The sequence below is a fragment of the Xenopus tropicalis genome, chromosome 5 (assembly GCF_000004195.4).
Source record: "Xenopus tropicalis strain Nigerian chromosome 5, UCB_Xtro_10.0, whole genome shotgun sequence".
NCBI lineage: Eukaryota > Metazoa > Chordata > Amphibia > Anura > Pipidae > Xenopus > Xenopus tropicalis.
The window spans coordinates 91815499-91837460 of NC_030681.2; the positions used below are offsets into that span (position 1 = coordinate 91815499).

The window sequence follows — 21962 nt, forward strand, 5'->3', positions numbered from 1 at the left end:
TGGAGATGCCGGGGATTGAACCAGGGGCCTCATACATGCGAAGCATGCGCTCTACCACTGAGCTACACCCCCATTACACAGCTTTGTGACATTTAAATGAAGGAGTGGCATAAAATAAATGAAGTTGTACACATTATAAGCTGAGGAGCTTCCGTACCCCGCTGGTGCAAGGAGTAAATTGAAGCCACACAAACAGCAATGTGTCCAATCCCACAGGCACAAAGACAGAAGCAAAGGATGAAATGGTGACACTCACTATCCTATCTGATGCTTCTCTGAACACTTTTGCAATTTTCTAGTTTTGGCTGAAATATTTGCATTATTAGACTGCTAATATCAAACTATTGGCTCAACTGAAAGTCAGTAACGCTACGGTTAACAGAATTCAGGAAGTGCACCTTTTACTTTTGTTTTTGTAATGGTCTGGGTATTATCCCTGCAGACTTGAGCTTTTATTAATTTGAATGGATAAGTGGCCAGCAAACATAATCAAGTTTAAAGAAAGATGACAGCACTTTGCTAGCTGTAAACTGTAGCAGCTATGTTGACCTAAAGGCTGCAGAAATTGATTTTTATAATTGTTTCAGCTCTTTCAATAAATCAGTCTAGATGCTTCTTCTACATATTTATTCATATATTTATGCCCCTAGAATGTATGAGATTTTTTCACTATCTTTAATATGTTTTACACCATCAGGACCACATTGCTTTTATTCCAAGTTTTACTTTTGATGGATTTGTTTTCGGTAGAATTTGCTCTTGTCTGTCTCTTCCTAGCATTTTCCAAAGCTCTCTTGATCTTGGTCATACACAAATTGCCCCAAGCAAGATTTACATTCTCGCCGGTGGGATGGCATTACGGGGAGATTTGTCGCGCGCCGACTAATTTCCCTGTCTGGCACAGCCCTTAGCTTTACTTCTTTTTATGTTAAAGGAACAGTAACACCAAAAAATAAAAGAGCTTTAAAGTAATAAAAATATAATGCACTGTTGCCCTGCACTGGTAAAACTGGTGTGTTTGCTACAGTAACACTACTATAATTTATATAATAACCTGCTGTGTAGCCACGGGGGCAGCCATTCAAGCTGGAAAAAAGGAGAAAAGGCACAGGTTACATAGCAGATAACAGATAAGCTCTGTAGAATACAATAGTGTTTTATCTGTAATCTGCTATGTGCCTGTGCCTTTTCTCCTTTGAATGGCTGCCTCCATGGCTACATAGCAGCTTATTTATATAAATTATAGTAGACTTTCTAAAGTAAACACACAACTTTTACCAGTGCAGGGCAGCAGCGCATTATATTTTAGTTACTTTTATACACTTTCATTTTTTGGTGTTACTGTTCCTTTAATGCTTTGTAAAGCATTGCTTACCCCTGTGGTGCTATATAAACAATACACATATGTAAACAATACAATACTTGGAACTGAGGAGTTTATTTTGATAATAAGTAAGTTAAAGGACTTATTTAAAAAGGCTTCTAATAAATAGTCAATATTGTTAGCATTTTTTTTTTTTTTTTTTAAAACAATTTTTATTCTTTTCTTGCATTTTATAACAGGAACGATTTGATTTCAGGTAGGAATTATTGTTAGTATTTTTCAAACCTGTTTGGGAGATATTTGGCTAATCCCTCAGCAAAATCACGCAGACCATCATTTTTGCCCCATACAGAGACAAATAAGCTGTTGATTGGAATGCTTATTTATTATTGCTCGACACAAGTGCAAGAGCACTAAGTACCCATGTACTGATCTTGGATTAAAAATCCAGCATAAGGTGTTGGGCTCAAAGCAGCCCTGTACTTAACAAACGTACCTTGCTGTGGCTGGTGCCATATATAATATAAATGCATCACATCAATAACACTGCACTCACAGGTCTTTTTCAAAAAAACAAAAAGGTCTTATCTGCAAGGTTAGCAAGCGCTACTGCCACTGCATTCAGCAAAACCCTGCAACTCTCTTTAAACTGGAGTATCTGAAATGGCAACCAATGTAAGCCTATCTATGGTCAGGTTTATAGAGTTAATAAAGGGTACACACATGCCCTCTAGTGCTAGAAATTGAAGTTCAGCTGAAGTTAGACAACAGCAGAAATACATATAAAACATAGGGCCTCTCAGTACTGGGCTGGCCAGGCAACCTAGATGCCCTACTTGCCCCAAGCCACTCTATCCCCTGCACACATCATGAGCACAATCCACCAGGTGAGCCCCTGCGTGCTGATGCTGAGCAGGGTGGGAGAGATGAAATCAGCAGTGGGGAAACAAGGCCTAGGGACCAGAGGCAGGCAAAGGATAGATATGTGTCTAGTGGCCCCCAATGTTGCGCCCTAGGCACATGCTTCTTCTGCCTACCCCTATTTCCAGCCCTGGGGCCTTTTTACAACTTATGTAAAGCCAGTCGTTTCAGGTGTCTTCCACTGTGTGTTAAACCTTGACCCAAGATAGTTCTGCAGTGGATCAGCTACACGCAGGTTATCTATACGAAAAGCAGGTACCCTGCAGGTTGCAAGTAGGATTTTGATGTGGGTATAGATGCAGGTCATGGGTTAGATTTCAGGTCTTATCTATATTTCTTATCTTATATTGCGTTAAGTATATTTTTCTCCTTTAAACTTTGTTTAAATGTTTATTTCAACCCCCCCCCCCCCACCCACTTCTGATAAGGTCATTTCTGGTTTGCAGCAACGGCACTTCCTACAAAAGTGCTATGGAGATGCAAGCACTGCTGTGGAACCCCCCTCCCAAGTAAGAATAAACTGGGGAACATTAGGCTTAGGGCTCTGGCACACGGGGAGATTAGTCGCCCGCGACAAATCTCCCTGTTCGCGGGCGACTAATCTCCCCGAGTTGCCATCCCCCCAATGTAAGTCGCCGGTGGGATGGCACACGCTGCGCAGGCGATTTCGGCAAATTGCCGAAGTTGCCTCGCGAGGCATTTTCGGCGATTTGCCGGAATTGTCTGCGCATTTCACACTGTTTCTCGGTACAGACACAGTAGTAAGTGGAGACTAGTTGCCTTAAGGAAGAGGCAAGGAAGGAAGGAAATGTGTGGGGAGAACTTAGAGTTGGTTTTGCTTCATCAAAAGCTCTATGTTCTGGCTAAAGGTGGCTATACACCTAGCAATTTCAATCTTTTGTGCTTTTGTGTATAGGTAGAAACAATAGAAATTTAGCCCTGAACTGATTTTGCTCGGGCGCCATAACCTGGCTGATTGTCGAGTCAACCGATATCCAAAGCCTTTTGCGATATCGGTCACCTTGTCGAGCCGCCATACACGCCCCGAATATTGTACAAAATGAGGTTTCGTATGATATTATCGGTGCGTGTATGGCCAGCTTAAGAGAGGACAAAATATGTCAAATAAGTGTAGGGTTCATTTGCAAGTCTCGCCTTTGCCTGAAATGGGTGCATCTGCTGTTACTGCAATAGCTATGCAGCCTCGAGTGTCACCCCATTACTGGACATGGAATGTATGTATAACCACTTAATCTATGGCGCCTGAGAGGTGGCTGCAAATTTTTCCCATAGTCTACAATTTTAATTTTTTTGTCCCGATATGAAGAAATGTAAATAACTGCCTCAGGTGGCAGTGTGCAACATTAATGTCTTCTAATGCAGAGAATGCAGTTATGCAAGCAGGGGTGCCTCAGGCAGCATGGACAGGAGAATACCCCTGGTTCTTGAGGATAAATTATATATATTTTACATATTATGTTGGTAAAATAGATGATTAAATGCTATATTACCTTTGGAGGTTTTTTGGGGATGATAGAGAGGTGTGGAAAATGTATTTAGAGGTAACAGCCACCTTGACTTTGTACATGCCTGATCAAGTTGCTGATTTACTTACAGGTGCGGTTACTACTAGTAGTAAGAAATTAGTAAATAAGCAGGCCCGGATTTGTGGAGAGGCCACAAAGGCCCGGGCCTAGGGCGGCAGAAGTTTAGGGGTGGCATGCCGCCCCGCCGCAACAAAATTTTTAAATTTGGCTCCCATACGGAGCAGTGGGGACCTCTCCCCACTGCTCCCTATGGGAGTTTGAATGAGCGCATGCAAACTCACGGCTGGCGCGGTGGGGGCGAATCGCGCACTCGCGGGGGGGGCCACCAACAGGGGCGGCCTCGGGGCGCCCAGAAGACAAATCCGACCCTGTAAATAAGATGAATCTATGTTAGTAAATCAGCATCACAGACTTCTGAGCCATATTAGAACAGTTTATGGTGATTACTTCCAGTTCCATTGGAAGTAATGGATTCGTCAAAATGTGAGTTTAGAACTTAATACATAAAACTCACTCATGTTCTCTTCATTCCTATGGGATTTTTACAAGTGTATTTATCAAATGGTAAACAATAACTTTCACTCTTTGATAAATACCCTTCTAAAAATCCCATAGGAATGAATAGAATGTGGGTGAGTTTTTATGTAAACAGCTCTAAACTAACATTTTGATAAATCTGCCCCCAAAGTATTTAGCAAAATCCAAAAATAATGTATTTTGGTGCATACCTAATATATTTAATACAGGGGCCAAGGCAAAACCCACCGAAAACAGTGCATGTGCAGTTGCACATACTTTTATACATTAGCCATAATTGCATAAGAAAGATGGATACCTTGTGCCTGCAATTATGGTAGAATTGTTGGGGGGAAATTGCATTGTGGGTAAAAAAAACATGACAACTGATACCTGAAAATGCACACTGCTGCTGCAGTCATAAATAAGATGTTTCATTTAAACTATCTTGTATATTCCACAGGCTTGAATTCACACCAAATGTGGTAGCTCCTATGCAAGGGAGAGACAAAAATCAATCCATAGACCTCTTTAATGTGGTAAAATGATCAAGCAGGACTCACAAGCCATTTCTACATGTAAAATATGTCTCAGCTAAAAATGACATGTGTGTAGCCCACTTTATCAGACGGTTGTGGCACTACCTGCTGATATGTCACTGGTTGGCGCTTCCAGGAGTCCTGAGCCCCGCTTACTGTGGGGGAAGCAGGGATTTCTCTGATAATTGGCGTGCCTCCACCCAGGGCTCTGCTATGGGAGAACTACAACTCCCACCCTGGGAACTGATGTAGTGTATTAACCCCTCAATAGGATCCACTGGCTGCAGGCTGATTTGCCCCTCCCTGGGGTAACTCCTTACCAGTTGTAGTGGTCCTGGGTACACACACACGGAATACAGCAGATTGCAAATGAACAGATTGATCTTTATTGGGCAGACCTCTCCAGGAGTGTATCATCAGACAGTCAGGGCACATCCACAGGTTACATCAATGCACAAGACCCTCGCTCAAAGGTACCCAGGGTACTCACGCCAGAATGATCTCCTCTAGGAGGTCCCCCCGGTACTACACGCCAAGAGACCCTCTCTTAGGGCTCTCCCCGGTACTCTTGCCAAGCAGACCCTCCACAGAGACTCACCCCCGGTACTACACCCAGGCTACTCTTTAGCAGGATCCTACTTTCTCTTGGAGACTATCTCTCCCTTACCTACACACTGTGTGCCTTAAACTTCCAGCTGATGTATTGCTGGTGTATTGCTGGTAGGATCTTAATCCTCTACACTCCTGGAGGGGCAATGGCGGCCCATTCTTACCTACATCCTGACTACATGACACTCCTAAAGTGTCCTCTTACAGAATTCTACTACTAACTCACAGGGGAGCTCCTCTCTTAGAGGCTCCCAACTTAAGATGGCTAACAGCACATGGCTGTTTCCCTTATATGGGCCTATGCACCACCCTGTGGCCATAACCCAAACTACAGGGGTCCTCCCCATTAACTACAGATATACCAGGCTATACCCATTGTACCTTAACCATTACCCTCCCAGGGGCCTATCCTAGGGGTATACATCCTGAGGGGCCCATTTTTAGCAAACCCCTACATGTGAAAGAAATATTTATTTATTTATATATTCCTTCCAATAAAAAGGTAAGGTAAAAAAGAGTATATTATCAGAGCATGCATCTGCTATTTGTGGGAGGTGCTTCATTCAAATGTTACTGTTGAAAAGCTGGCCAAAAGGCCCTTCTGTGTGTTTGTTAAAGCTGACCTAATTAAATAGCAAATTGTAGAATGTGTTCTCATGATGGCATGATCAGCATACTAACATAATAACATACTAGGCATAGTAACATAATAGGCATAGTAGCTTGTTCCTATTAACACTGGAACGTGCCACTTTAACCATTTCCTTGGGAACGAGCATTTACAACTAAATTTTATTGATTTTATTTTGATAGCAGGGACTTTCCAGACCTCCCCACCCCTGAAACTGGCATTTGTAAAGTAATAAAAGGTTCAAAGTTTGCTTCTAGTCTAGTCACATATAGCAACTAATCAGTCGGAAGCACTTATTGGTCAGCTGTTTAAAAGTAAACATTTTCTCATTGGTTGCTACAGGGTTCTGCCCCCTGGCTAACTTAGTGTATTTCATTACATATTGGTGTTCAAGTGCTAAACTCCAGCTCCTGGCTTGTGTTGGTTTATTTCCCCTGATAACTGCTCTTAGAAACAGGTCCAGACTGGGATTCAAAATAGGCCATGGCATTTCAAGCATATTAAGACCCAACCAGCCCAATAAATAATGACTTATTTCAATGTAAATGGATACACACAGGCAGTTTTGTTCACTTTTAAATAGTACAGGCTTATTTTTAATGTAATCCCTTACTGGCTGTAAAACAGACAAGGCCCAGCTAGAATGATTATAGAGTATGGAGTGCATTGGACTCTAACACACAAATAACTTATGTATGTTGTGTCCAAAATAAGAAAAATAAAGGACACTACAAGGTTCTTGCAGTAAACTCAAACAGAACAGACAAATTATACACATGGCTATGCAGTAATAATTACAATGCAGATGTAGAACAAATGGATTGGCAGGTTCAAAGCAGAGCAAGCATAATAATAATGCACCATGGTGGAGAGTAGTTGGTATGCAATATTTATATGTGTTTCCACCTTAATGGACCGGATCTCAAACAGCAGACGTGGCCTGATACCCTTGTCAGAACTATGGTCCCCACACTAAGGCAGCACAGCCTGTAGAGAATATTCCCAGCTATCTTTCCTGGTTGGAGCCAGAAAGCTGCTCTTTCTAACTAAAGCTGACTATTTCACTTTCCTAGAAAGTGCTATAACAAAAGAAATTTTCACTTACGGAGTCCCTGCTTCCCAACTGCCACCTGCTAAATACAATATTATAGTGTGGCAGGAAGTGGTTTATGGCCAATAAAGTACAATGTGCTAATAGCAAAAATAGATACATTGGCATCTGCCCAGCAATATTAAAATACATTAATATCAGATCACTATCAGATCACTTGAAACAGGTAACCAGTGGTGTTTAATTTGCTATAGTTTTGCATCTTCAACATGCTTTGCTTCAAAAGAGAAAATGCAATGTATGTCATATATCTTGCTTTGCTAGCAGAAAGCTATTTTCTAACACTTTTTTTGCTGCACATACAAACTAACCAGTCAGCACAAATTTGTTTCCTTAGCAGAATGGACGTAAGAAGGAAGTGGGGAAGACCAAGGACGATGTGAAGGAGGAACATTAGGCTTAAGCTGGCCATACACGCACCGATATTCGGTGCGTGTATGGCAAGTCGGCGAGTCGACCGATATCGCAGGAGTCTGCTGATATCGGTCGACTCGCCGATCGGCCAGGTTAAAAGACCGATGGTCGCACGAAAGATCGCAAATCACCGCGTGTGTGGCCACCTTAACTCACACATTATGAAGCCTGCACCCAAACGATTCAGTGGGTCTGGGTGCAGACACAGAAGAGCGCTAATTCAAGAGATGGGGCAGATTTTCATCCTGCATTTACCAGCAGAACGATGATCCGCCACGTCTGGCATAAGCCTTAGGCTAGTACCACATGGTGCAAGCACATGGAGTGAATTTCATCAGGAAAATGCATGTTCGCACCAAAATCCACTCCGCAGTACCTTTCAGTGCAGACACAGTAGCAAGCAGAGGCCAGTGGATCAGCTAATTATCACCCTGTGCAGAGAAACAACCTTGTGTGGCACAAGCCTTAAGGAAGTGGCAAGGAAGAAGGGAAATATGTGGGGTTTGGCTTTATCAAAGCCCTATGCTCTGGCTAAGAGAGAAAAAAATATAAGTCAAATAAGTGTAGGGTTCATATGCTAGTCTCCCTATTGCCTTAAATAGTGGAGTCTTCGTGGATGGGTTCATTTGGCCATTACAGAAATAGCTATACAGCTCGCAGTCACACCCCATTACTGTACATGGAATATATGTATAACCATTTCATATGTGGTGCCTGAGAAATGACTGCAAATTTTCCCCATAGCCGTCAATTTTAATTTTTTCTCACTATGAAGAAATGTGAAAAAATTTTGCCTCAGGTGGCAGTGTGTGACAGTTAAGAGTTGAAATTTTATTTTTCAACCCCTTCGTTTTAATTTAGTTGAAACTGAGACTCAAATATCTAACTGCCTCCTAGCTATCTCCAATTGGATGAACCAACATCACCTAACAAAAACTGAAGGATGATCTTTCTGCTTAAGCCTAGTCCAACCCTCTTTACTATCTCTATTGATGGCACGCTCATCAACCCTGTCGATTTGGCACGTTGTTTGGGGGTGATCTTTAACTCCTGTCTCTCCTTTTCTGACCATATTGAAATCACTGTCAAAACCTGTCACTTTTCTCACACAATATTACCAAAATGCATCCCTTTCTTTCTACTGCAACAGCTAGGCTGCTCATGCATGTTCTTATCTTATCCCGACTTGACTACTGTAACCTGCTACTAAACGGCCTCCCTAACTCCCATCTCTCCCCCCTACAGTCTGTATTAAATATTGCTGCCAGAATTCTTCTCCTTCCATCCAGGAGAGTTCAGGCCCTTCCACTGCTAAAGTCCTTATCATGGCTTCCCATGAAACAAAGAATATATTACTCCTTCTCTTAACCTTCAAAGCTCTCCATTCCTCTGCTTCTCACCACATCTCTTTTCTTGTGTCTCCGTACGTTCTTGGCCGACTCCTCCATTCCTCACTGAGCAACCGTTTGGTTGCTCCCCCACTACTACTGCCGTTTCCCACCTTAAACCTTTCTGCCTTGCTGCCCCTTACATTTGGAATGCCCTCCCTGATTTCCCCCAGAGAGAACCCTCCCTTAAGGTAGAGACGAGGTCGCCAAGCGAGTGGATCTTCTCCCGATATCCCCACCAACGGGTGGGCGATATTGGGTGAATCCAGGCTAATTCGGTTGTTGTGGGGCCAAATGATCAAATTAGAATGCCGGTAATAGGCACAATCGGTTTGGGGACCGCATCAACGAGCCAATACGTCCCCAATCCAACTACATTTTTTAACCTGCCTGATTGATATCTAGCCAATTTCAGGCAAGATGTCGGTCAGGCAGGCCTATCGTTTGTGCCCCTACATGGGCCGATAAGCTGCTGAATTGGTCTAAGGGACCGATATCAGCAGCTACAATCGCCCATGTATGGCCACTTTTAGGCTTTTTGAAACTAAACTTAAAGACTACCTTTGGAGCTTTGGAGCACTTGCACAGCACCTGATCTGGGAACTAGCACTTATATTGCAGTATCACCCACTGTAACCTATAGCACTTATATTCTATTTGTGTCTGTAAGTTACCCTCCCATCTAGACTGTAAGCTCTATGGGGCAGGGACCTCTATCCTCTTGTCTCTTTGACTCTTAACTCATTGCAACTGTACCTTGTATTTATTTGTATTTATTGTTATACCGTATATACTCGAGTATAAGCCGATCCAAATATAAGCCGAGGTACCTAATTTTACCTAAGAAAACTGGAAAAACGTATTGACTCGAGTATAAGCCTAGGGTGGCAAATGCAACCGCAACTGCTAAGTTTCAATAATCAAATAAATAACAGATAAATAAATAGATAACTTTAGGGAAAGAAAAATGCTACAGCAGCAGACAAAAGCAAGTTTGGGAAGGCTAAGGAAGCTGCCATACTAATTATACTAATTATGCCATACTAATTATCAAGTACTACCAGTGTACAAGTCCCACCACAGTACTACAATAGTAGTTACAAGGGCAAAATAATTCTAGATGCTGGACTTAATACAAATTTAATTTTTGTAAATAATAACTTATTGTACCAATTACTGCACTGTAGGCTCTCTCTATTGCTCCGGCTTTTTCTTGCACATATTCATGAATGGCCTCAGTGTGTGCGTCTGTGGGTAAGGAGGAGGGGCATGTGCGTCGGCTGGCTGGCTACGCTATAGGATGGCATGGAAGGTTACCTAGGTGCCAGACTGCCCGGCCATGCTGTTTCCTGTTTGGCCTCATATTGTTTTGTCTCCATTCACCCAGCCTCTCACAGGCGCTTTTAAAATGCATTTAATTAAAATGCATTATCTAAACTTAAACAGGCTTGTTGCTACACTTTTAATGTGTGCGACTTCTGCCCACAAATTAGGGTTTTGGGCTGTGTGAGACTGTGAAAGCCTCTGTTATCTTACCTTTAATTTAGCATCCTTAGGGGCCCATTTACTTACTCACGAACAGGCCGAATGCGTCCGACTGCGTTTTTTTCGTAATGATCGGTATTTTGCGATTTTTCGGATAATTGGCGAGACTTTTTCGTTGCCATTCCGAATGTTGCGCAAAATTTGGCGAATTTTTTGTAGCGTTAATACTTGCGCGAAAAGTCGCAGCTTTCGCGCCGAGTACGAAAGATTCGGATTCATTCAAGCTTCAGTATGGTGACTTTTCTTGGGCCAGGTTGGAGCTGCAGGGTGCCATTGAGTCCTATGGGAGGCTTCCAAAATCATGCTAAGTCTGAAAGTTTGGCCCGCCGCTTACGAGCGCTCAATACGAAAAAGTCGCGACAAGATACGAGCGCATCGTAATGGCTACGAAAAACTCGTGTTTTTTCGCGCAAATCGTATTGGTAACAAAAAAGTAGCGACAATTTCTGCAAAGTCGTAAAGGCGCCGAAAATTCACAAAAAATACGAAAAAGTCACAAAATGTTTGTTTTCCAATCGGAATTTTCCCAATTCGGATTCAAATTCGTGTCTTAGTAAATGTGCCCCTTAGAATTATATACTTATTGTGCACAGATTTCCTTGACTGCCCCATATTCACACACGCAGATGCTTTACAATTGCAAACAAGAAACTACCTGTACAGTATATTTCCTTGCTGCACATCTTAGAAGTCATTACATTTCTGCAAAGGCAGAAACGGGTTTAAACATTTAAAGGGATACCTTTTCAGTGGCATCATGCGAATAGTGGGCGGTAAGACAAATGGATTACGGAAAGGTTACCCAGGTGCCAGACTGCCCGGCCGTGCTGTTTCCTGTTTGGCCTCATATTGTTCTTGTTAAAGACACGTGTTCCTCTGACAGGCGCTGCGCCTCCAGTAGCGCCAGGAACATGTGTGCTGCTGCTGAGCCTGGGACAGCAGCCCATACAGGTACACGCTTTCGTCACTAGGAGCGCCCCCCCCCCGTCGACGGCAGTGAGTGCGTGCCATGGTTTCTTCTCACAGACGCTGCGCCTCCAGTAGCGCCGGCAACACGTCTGCTGCTGAGCCTGGGACTATCGCTGCAGGCCACACAAGCACACACTTTCACCACTGGGGGGCCCCCCCCCCCCCTGTCGATGGCGGTGAGTGACACACGTCCGTGCACGGGGAAGGGGGGGGGTGGGTGCGAGCACGTTACATCACCAAGACGAAAGTCGGACACAAGTGGAAGGAGGTTGATGGGAGGTATACTCGAGTATAAGCCGAGGGTTACTTTTTGAGCACTTTTCTTGTGCTGAAAAACTCGGCTTGTACTCGAGTATATACGGTACTTTGTATTTATCTATTATTATTTTAATAACCCCCTGTTTGTAGTAATCTACTCTACTGTACAGTGCTGCGTACATAAGTACGCATATAAATAAAGATATACATACATACATACATACAGTACATACATACATTAAGCTCTTTTAATGCTTAGACATTAGACAGCATGGGCACAGAAATACCCCTGGTTCTTGAAGATAAAGTATATATATTATATATATTACAGTGATAAAATAGATCATTTCAAAACTTAATACAGTAATCGGCACAGGTTTATATATTCAATCCTCCATTAGGAGGAGGTGCTCCCATCTCATCCTAAATTTAAAGACAAAAGACTTGAAGAAATAGAAAGACTTGGGGCACACTAATGTGTTATTAAAAGTAGAAACATTATCCTTTATTTGTGCTATTCCTTTCCCAGCACTTTATTCTACATCACACCATAAATTACAATGATCAGGAGCATCACAAACATACTAGACATCATAATGTACCACCAACTATGCATAAATGGGGTATAGCAAAATAAGCATTGTCAGTATTCTTGAAGTCAACTTAAAATAGGAGATAACACCCTGAGATGTCCAGTTTCTAACCATGTTCGAGTGCATAGAATCACTGTGCAGAAACTGACCCCTTACTTGGGCCTCAGTTTTACTTGTTTGGAGCTAGGTCATATATTCTCACATACCACTGTCAACATAAATCAACAATACCATCAGCGGGGAGACATGTTCATCAACCAAGTAAGCTTTCCACCCCTGCTGTATGGCCATGTGGCAATGTGTGCTGCATAAATCACAATATTCCAACGCACGTTTTAACCCAAACTGGTGCTTCCAACATGGGCAATATACTTGCCACCCCGTTCTGCATCCAGTCGCACACGAGCTGTAGGTACTAATGCTGTCCTTATTGTAGTGGCAATGATTTATCACAACTTTCCCACTTTCCTCCTGCACCTTTCATTTACCACCTGGCACCTGCACTCATTTGCTCCTTCTCCATGAGTCATTTTGCTCTAGTTGCTTCATCCGGGTAATTTTACTGTGACATTCCATGCTTCCTTTTCAACACAAATAAGCCCAGAATGACTTGCGAATATAAAATGAAACACACTTTTGATAACCACACAATTCCTATAGTACATTAATAATACAATTTTCATCCTACGTCTTAGTAGATGGCGTACTGTTTACTAGTCTATATAGTAATTTCCCCCAAATTCTCCATAAACTATTTATTCTATATTACAGAAAAGCCTTAAATGAGATGGCTTCATTCCTTTGGGGTGCAGTGAGCCCATTAATGCTATCAATTTGGTCTCTATTTGAAGTAAAATCCTGTCCTAATCTCCACCCCGTTTAGGCAATTTCACTCTTTCCAACGCCCAAGCCTGCAAACCCTCTGGTTTTGCCCTATGTGATTCCCAGAAGTGTAGTGGCACAGAGCTTTTACTGTCTTGGTTTATGATAGCCCTCCTATGCTCTAAAATTCGAGTGCCAAAATTCCCAATAGTTTTACCAATATAAAATTTCTGGCACAAGCACCTTAAAGACAAGGCAACGCAAAATATAATTTTTTGCCTAAAAAGAAACCAAAATTCTAAGCAGCTTTGCAATATACATTTATTACAAATTTGTAATGGTTTTTGAGTTATTTGTATTTATAATTGCTATTAGAAGCAGTGCTTGCCTGTCCTTTCTATTCCCTGCCCTGGTGGCTCAGACTGTTGAAACATTGTAACACAAGCCAGCAGACTGACAGACCTGACTTGCTGGAGAAGCAAGACCTTTGCAACATTGTTTAAATAGTAACAACCAGGAGTTCAGCAAATGCTGCTTTCTATAGCAATTACATTTACAAATAAAGTTTAAAGGAGAATGCAAGTCAAAATTTAAAAAGCATACTGCCCAATAGTCCTCCTATTGTTTAGTAAAAATGCCACACTTTTGGCTCACCTAATCAAATATTTACTCACACATACTCATACTTACTTCACATTTTCTAGAACAGGCAGCCATCTCTAAAAAGGTATTCTCCCTCCCTTTCCCTCCTTGCTTCATACTGCACATGTGTTTCATTCCCTCCCCCCCTCCCCTCTGCCAGATCCGCTTCTGATTGGCTGGTGGGCATGTGTAGCTCAGAACAGGAGACAGGATCAAGTTACACACATGCTCAGAGAATAGGAAGGCTGCCGCTGGCACCTACAGGAAGGGAAGAGAGATTTCAGTGATGTCACTGTAGGCTTCACACTGCTGTAGGCTGCCAGCACCATATCTCAGAGAAGCAAGCAGGGATCTGGGAATTTAGATATGCAGTAAGTACTTAAAAAGAATGCCTTTAGACTTACTTTTAATTTATATTTACCTTTCATTGTCCTTTAAAGCACTACAAATTTTTAATTATTTCATATTGGAAAGTTGCTTAGAATTATGTTTTCTTTCATTATGCAAAAAATTATTTTTGGTGTTGACATGCCCTTTAAACAGTAAACTATCCCTTTGGTTTTACAATTTACAAACTCTTTTACTGTGTGAAATTTACCAGTAATGTCACAGAATGTATTCACTTTCACTATGTGAGTACAGGCTTCACAATTGCCACAGGGGAAATTTCCTTTAATTTTCCCCAACTATGTGTGAGTGGCATTTCTTCGATAATCACTCTGAACCAACATATTTCTCAAATTTAGAGCTCTTCTTGCTACAACATTGGGTGATTCTCCTGTCCACTGTTGAAGGTCATTGTCTGTACCTAAAATTCTCCAATGGGTTTTCAAAATACTCAGGAATTTTTGCCAATGGTTGTGATACCTATTAATCACCCTAATGGGACCCATTTCCTTTTTACATTCTATTTATCCCCCTTAGCTGATGCACCGGGTGCATGCTTTCAGCCCACAACAGAGAATTTGTAGATGTTGGTTTCCTATAGACTTCAGTGTGGATACAGCCTTCTAAAACTTTCACTGTAATATCCAAAAAGGTTAACTCATAGATACAGGTGAATGAGTTATGGCTGCAAACTGTTCCAACACTTCAGTGGGTCCTGTCCAGATCAATATGATATCATTCAGAAAACGCAGCCACAGGGGAATGTACGCCTCCACCACATGCACATATTTGTGATGTGGGGTATGTAGTTAGAGGTAGCAGGTACCTTGATTTTGTACAAGGGTTCAAGATTGAAAAGTTATTGAGTAGGACAGATGCTTAGTTGCACTAATGCAGTTACGGGCCGCTTCACACAGGACTTATGAAGAACAACATGGTTTATTTGAAATATAACAAAGACTGATGTTTTGGCTGCTATTCCAGCCTTTCTCAAAGTTACAAATCAAACATCGGAACAAACCTAAATACTAAATTGTGGCGGGAAACACAGAACAGTGACATGGAGACGTGACGTGTATATAGACGGACACCCCTGAAATCCCCAAGAGAAGAAAAAGAGATATACCAACATAATGTCAAACTGCAAAGGAAACCAATTCATAATAGAGCATAACAGTGTACCTTAAATGAAATAAAATTCAATGTAAATTTCCTCTGTTTCGCGTATCCATAAGTAGCAACAAATGCAATCTGTAATAAGTTCATAAATAATAATAATACCGGATATTCATAGTTACAAAAGTATCTTAACGGAGGTAAGCTCGGTTATTATCACCAAAGGATAACCATGCTGCGATAATGTTATCCTGTACCTGTTGGCATTCTTTCAGTTAAATTAGACAGGGACGCTTACATAAACCAGTATCACCGTGGCCCTGAGGTAATGTTACCCAACCCGGTAGTGAGAGCAGAAATATTTTTTTATATCCCCATTGGTAATACACTAAGGGGCTGATTTACTAATCCGCGAATCCGAATGCCGAATGGGAAAAAATCGGATTGGAAACGAACATTTTGCAACTTTTTCACGATTTTTTCGTCACCACCGCGCCTTTTTTGTAGCCGTTACAACTTGCGCGAATTGTCGCGACTTTTGCATATCCATTATAACTTTCGTGAATTGTTGCGACTTTTGCATAGCCATTATGACTTTTGGAAATTGTCGCGACTTTTGCATAGCCATTATGACTTTCGTGAATTGTCGCAACTTTTGCATAGCCATTACGACTTTCGCGAATTGTTGCGATTTTTTTGTATTGAGCGCTCGAAAAATTTGCGACAATTCGCGAAAAAGTCGGAAAATACCGATCATTACGAAAAAAATGCATTCGGACGCTTTTCGGACGTTCGTGGATTAGTAAATGTGCCCCTAAGTATAGTTTAGCCCTACAATATCAAATTGAAGAAACAAATATTAAAAGTAAAAGTAAAAAGTAGATATTGAACAAAGGAGAAAAAGAGAGGAAAGGTGTCAGCTTACACAGGAGCCTATATGCTAAATAAACAATTAAAAAAAAAAAAAATTTAATAAAAAAAACATTGTTATTAGAAAAGAACCTCAATGTTATTTTATAAAAAAAAAAATCTTAAATTGTTTATTTAGCATATAGACTCCATCTATATACACGTCACATCTCCACGTCACTGTTCTGTGTTTCCCACCATACTTTAGTATTTAGGTTTGTTCCAATATTTGATTTGTAACTTTGAGAAAGGCTGGAACAGCAGCCAAAACGTCAGCCTGTGTTATACTTCAAATAAACCATGTTGTTCTTCATAAGTCCTGTGTCTGTCTATCTCTCTCTCTCTCTCTCTCTCTCTATATATATATATATACAGAAAAGAACAGCACACACCGTAATAGTAATCAAAAAATGCCCCGGGTGCTTGCAAAAACCATGTATATAGCAAGACAATGAGCCACACACAGGAAGAGCACAGTTGGTGCTCGAAATGTTGGATCGTTTTCATTAAAAAAATTTTTGTTTTCTAACTAAGTCCCTGTGTGTGCGGCTCATTGTCTTGCTATATATATATATATATGTAGCAATATAAGTTGGAAAAAGCCAGAGGATCACAGATTAGTCACCATGGCTGTCCACTTTGTAAAGATATAGCATCTATTTTTCTATGTTTATTATAACGAACCAGTAGCTGCATGATTAACGGCGGTGCATTTTGTTATGTGTAATAATGATCATAAATGGCATCCTCACTAAGAAGAGCCCCTCATTTGTGCAACAAATTTTTCTGACTATAATTTGGCATGTGACTTTCCCAGTTTAACAGGAACTGTCACATTCCCTGCAGAATATAGTTTCATTTCTCTTATTTTTAATTATGCATTGTTGTGATTCCTTGGAACCAGCTCTGTCATTTTATGCTTGGGAGTCTATGTGCTGTACAAATGCATGAAAGAGCATATACAAAGACGAAACCTTTGTTTCAGCCAAAATGAACTCTTAGTTACTGCAGTGGACAACTGAAGGCAATACCCCATCCAAGATGAATTAGTAAATTTGGAATCAAATATTTTTTGAAGGGCTGAGTATTCAGCAAAATCCAAAATTAATTTATTTGTTGCATCTTATATATTTAATACAGGGATGCTTTAATGCCCTTGTGGGCCAGACCAGTGCATGTGCTATTGCACATATTTTTATACATCAACTGTAATTACATTAGACATATCGCCACCTTGTACCCGTAATTAACATAGAATTGTGGATGAAACACTGCATTGTGGGTAAAAACATTACAACTTGCACCTGAGAATGCACTTTGCACACTGCGGCTGCAGCCATAAATAACATATTTAATTTAAACCATCCATATTGTGTCTTGTGTATTCCAGAAGTTTGAATTTACACCAAATCTGGTAGACCCTATGCAAGACCCTATGCAAGACAAAAAGCAATCCATAAACCTCCTTGTACTCAGTGTCTCCGCTAAACATGTGAAAAAAATATCCCTTCTGATAAAAAGTTAAGTCAAAAAATAGTAGAGATAAATTATCTGATTAAAACGTGTCATTTTTTGGAGGTGCTTCATTCAAAAGTTACTGTTGAAGAGCTGGGCAAATGTCCCCTCTGTCTCTTTGTTAAAGCTGACCTAATTTAATAGCAAATTGTAGAATTTGTTCTAAATAAAATGGCCCTAAGTATCCTGTGATTAGTTGCCAGATTTATTTGGCTGATTTATTGACCAAGAACTAAGAAATCAAAAAGATATTCCAGGAAAGTTTATCAAGGATCAAGGCAGGTTATTAAGCGCAGAACTGGGGGAGTCAGGGGCGCACCTACGAAAGAAGAGATTTTATGATGCCATGGTTTATAAAGAGATAGTAGCATAGTTACATAGGGTTGAAAAAAGACCAGAGTCCATCAAGTTCAACCCATCCAAGTAAACCCAGCACACATAACCCACACCTACCAATCTATACACTCACATACATAAACTATACATACAACCACTAATACTAACTGTAGATATTAGTATCACAATAGCCTTGGATATTCTGATTGTTCAACAACTCATCCAGGCCCCTCTTAAAGGCATTAACAGAATCTGCCATTACCACATCACTAGGAAGGGCATTCCCCAACCTCACTGCCCTCACCGTGAAAAACCACCTACGCTGCTTCAAATGGAAGCTCCGTTCCTCTAATCTAAAGGGGTGGCCTCTGGTGCGTTGATTGTTTTTATGGTAAAAAAGAACATCCCCCTATCTGCCTATAATCCCCTCTAATGTACTTGTACAGAGTAATCATGTCCCCTCGCAAGCGCCTCTTTTCCAGAGAAAACAACCCCAACCTCGACGGTCTAACCTCATAACTTAAATCTTCCATCCCCTTTACCAGTTTAGTTGCACATCTCTGTACTCTCTCCAGCTCATTAATATCCTTCTTAAGGACTGGAGCACTGCATACTCAAGGTGAGGCCTTACCAGGGACCTATAAAGGGGCAAAATTATGTTCTCATCCCTTGAGTCAATGCCCTTTTTTATACAAGACAGCACTTTATTTGCTTTAGGAGATACAGAATGACACTGCCTGGAATTAGACAACTTGTTATCTACAAAAAACCCCTAGATCCTTCTCCATTAAGGATAAAACCAACACACTACCATTCAGTAGATAGTTCCTGTTTCTATTATTTCTACCAAAATGCATAACTTTGCACTTATCAACACTGAACCTCATTTCCCAGTTTGCTGCCCAGTTTTCCAATTTTTTCAAATCGCTCTGCAAAGCGGCAGCATCCTGCATGGAACTTATAGTTTTGCACAATTTTGTGTCATCAGCAAAAATAGAAACAGTACTGTCTATGCCCACCTCCAGGTCATTAATAAACAAGTTAAAAAGCAAAGGACCAAGGACTGACCCCTGCGGTACTCCACTAACCACACTGGTCCAATTAGAAAATGTTCCATTTACCACTACTCTTTGTAATCTATCCTTCAGCCAGTTCTCTATCCAATTACAAATATTATGTTCTAGGCCAATATTCCTCAATTTGATCATTAACCTTCTGTGAGGTACTGTATCAAACGCTTTAGCAAAGTCCAAGTAGATGACATCAACTGCCATTCCCGCATCGAGGTTCCTGCTCACCTCCTCATAAAAGGCGACTAAATTAGTCTGGCAAGATCTGTTACGCATAAAACCATGCTGGCACAAACAAATAGTATTGTGAACTGCAATGTATTCAAGTACCCTATCCCTTATTACCCCTTCCAAAAGTTTTCCTACTACTGATGTCAGACTAACAGGCCTATAGTTTTCAGGCGTAGAACGGGATCCCTTTTTAAATAACGGCACCACATTAGCAATTCGCCAGTCTCTCGGCACCATGCCAGACCTCAATGAATCCTGAAAAATTAAGTGAAGAGGCTTGGCAATCACAGCGCTCAGCTCATTTAATACCCTGGGATGAATCCCATCCGGTCCTGGACATTTGTTTACCTTTACATGTTCAAGTCTCTTTTGAATTTCCTCCCGAGTGACCCATGCGTCAGTAGCTAAATTACTAGAACTGGGCATATTAAAAGGGAAGCCTTCATTAGCTGGTTCCTCAGATGTATAGAGAGATGAAAAATAAGAGTTTAAAATTTCTGCTTTTCTCATCAACCAACTTACCCCCCCCGTGATAATAAGGTTCCCACCCCTTCTTGCTTCATTTTTTTACTATTCACATAATTAAAAAATAATTTTGGATTCTTTTAACTCCTAGCTGCAATATCCCTTTCCATCTCTATTTTAGCTTGCCTGATAGCTTTTTTTGCATGCTTTATTTGGTTCCTTGTACCTGATGAAAGTTTCTGCTGTCCCAGCTAACTTGTATGCTTTAAAAGCACGTTTTTTCTTACCAACCTTGACACTAACACTTTTATTCAGCCATAAAGGTTTTGCTTTGCGATGCCTCTCCTTGCTTACAAGGGGAATATACTGTTGTGTATACCTGCAAAGCAATGTTTTAAAGATGTTCCATTTTCCTTTGTGTCTAACCCTATGAAAAGTCTTTCCCAGTTGATACATTGCAGAGATGCCCTTATACTGGCAAAGTCTGCACGTCTAAAATTGAGCGTTTTAGTTACTCCCTTATAGAGCTGTCTCTGTAGCATTATCTCAAAGGAGACCATGTTGTGATCACTGTTCCCCAAATGCTCTACCACACAAATGTTAGAGATGAGTTCAGTATTATTAGATATCACCAGGTCCAAAATACAGTCATTCCTAGTAGGTTCTTGAACCGCCAGAAATAAAAAGTTGTCATTTATCATATTTACAAACCTACTAGCTTTTTCTGACTTAGCCACCCCATTACTCCAGTCAATGTCCAGATAATTAAAGTCCCCCATAATAACAACTTGACCCAGTTGCGAAGCCTCCTCCATTTGCAACAATAACTGGGTCTCATCCCCCTCATCTATACGGGGTGGTTTATAGCATACACCAATGATCATTTTTTTTGTGACCTTCAGCCCTACTGAAATTTCTACCGAAAGAGATTCAATGTTTTCATTGGTAATGCCTTTATTACATGGCTTTAAATCTGACTTTACATAAAGACAAACCCCTCCACCGTTTTTAATCTCTCTGTCCCTCCTAAAAAGTGTATAACCATTTAAATTCACGGCCCAGTTGAATTTTTCATCCCACCAGGTCTCAGTGATACCAATTAAATCATAATTTTCAATACATGCAATAGCTTGCAGCTCCCCTAATTTACCCGACAAGCTTCACGCATTAGCCAGCATACAGCGGAGAATACTACTTCTCCCTCTGATTTTTAGACTGTTTTCCTTGTAACGGAAGCTCCTTATCTGATAAACTATATGCCCCCCTCACTCCTCCCCCACAACCCTTTGCTAGTCCCACTGCCCCGTCTACACTAGCTTTCCTATAGAACTCTAGCTCACCCACCCCCCACTTGTCTAGTTTAAACACTCCTCCAGCCTCTTAACCATTCTCTCCCCTAACACAGCAGACCCCCTTCCATTGAGGTGCAATCTGTCATGGCTGTATAGATTGTACCCCAAAGAAAAGTCAGCCCAGTGCTCTAGGAACCCAAACCCTTCCTTCCTACACCAAGACTTTAGCCACGCATTTAGCTCCCTAAGCGCCCGCTGTCTCCCTAAACTTGCACGTGGCACTGGCAAAATTTCTGAAAAAATGACATTGGAGGACCTTTCCTTAATCTTAGAGCCAAGATCCCTGAACTCACTCTTTAAGGTCCCCCACCTACCGTTCATTTTGTCGTTATTACCGATATGTACCAAGACAGCCGGGTCATGCCCAACCCCTCCCAATAATTTGTCAACCCGATCAACCACATGCCGAACCCTGGCACCAGGAAGACAGCAAACTGTTCGGTTGAAGCGATCCGCTCGACAGATTACCCTGTCCAATTTCCTAATGATTGAATCACCTATAACCACCATCTGTTTAGGCCTAGCTCTGCTCTCCTCCCCACCACTACTAGAGAAACTAGTCTCCCGGCTGTTAGAGAGATCAGCCTCATCTAGAACCGCCAGTCCAGAGATCACACTCCCATCTTCTTCACACAATCTGGCAAATCTGTTGGGATGCGCAAAGCCTGGAGCAGCCTCCTTTTTCCTTTTCCCCACACTAGATTGTCTAACTGTCACCCAGCTTACTGCCCTGTCATCCATTTGTTGCTCCC

General features: G+C 41.3%; 1 non-coding gene across 1 annotated transcript; it reads right to left on the bottom strand.

The window, feature by feature from the left end:
• On the bottom strand, positions 1–72 carry trnaa-cgc. Its single transcript has one exon. It is a non-coding gene; the product is annotated as a tRNA-Ala (tRNA).
• Between the last annotated feature and the right edge of the window lie 21890 nt (positions 73–21962).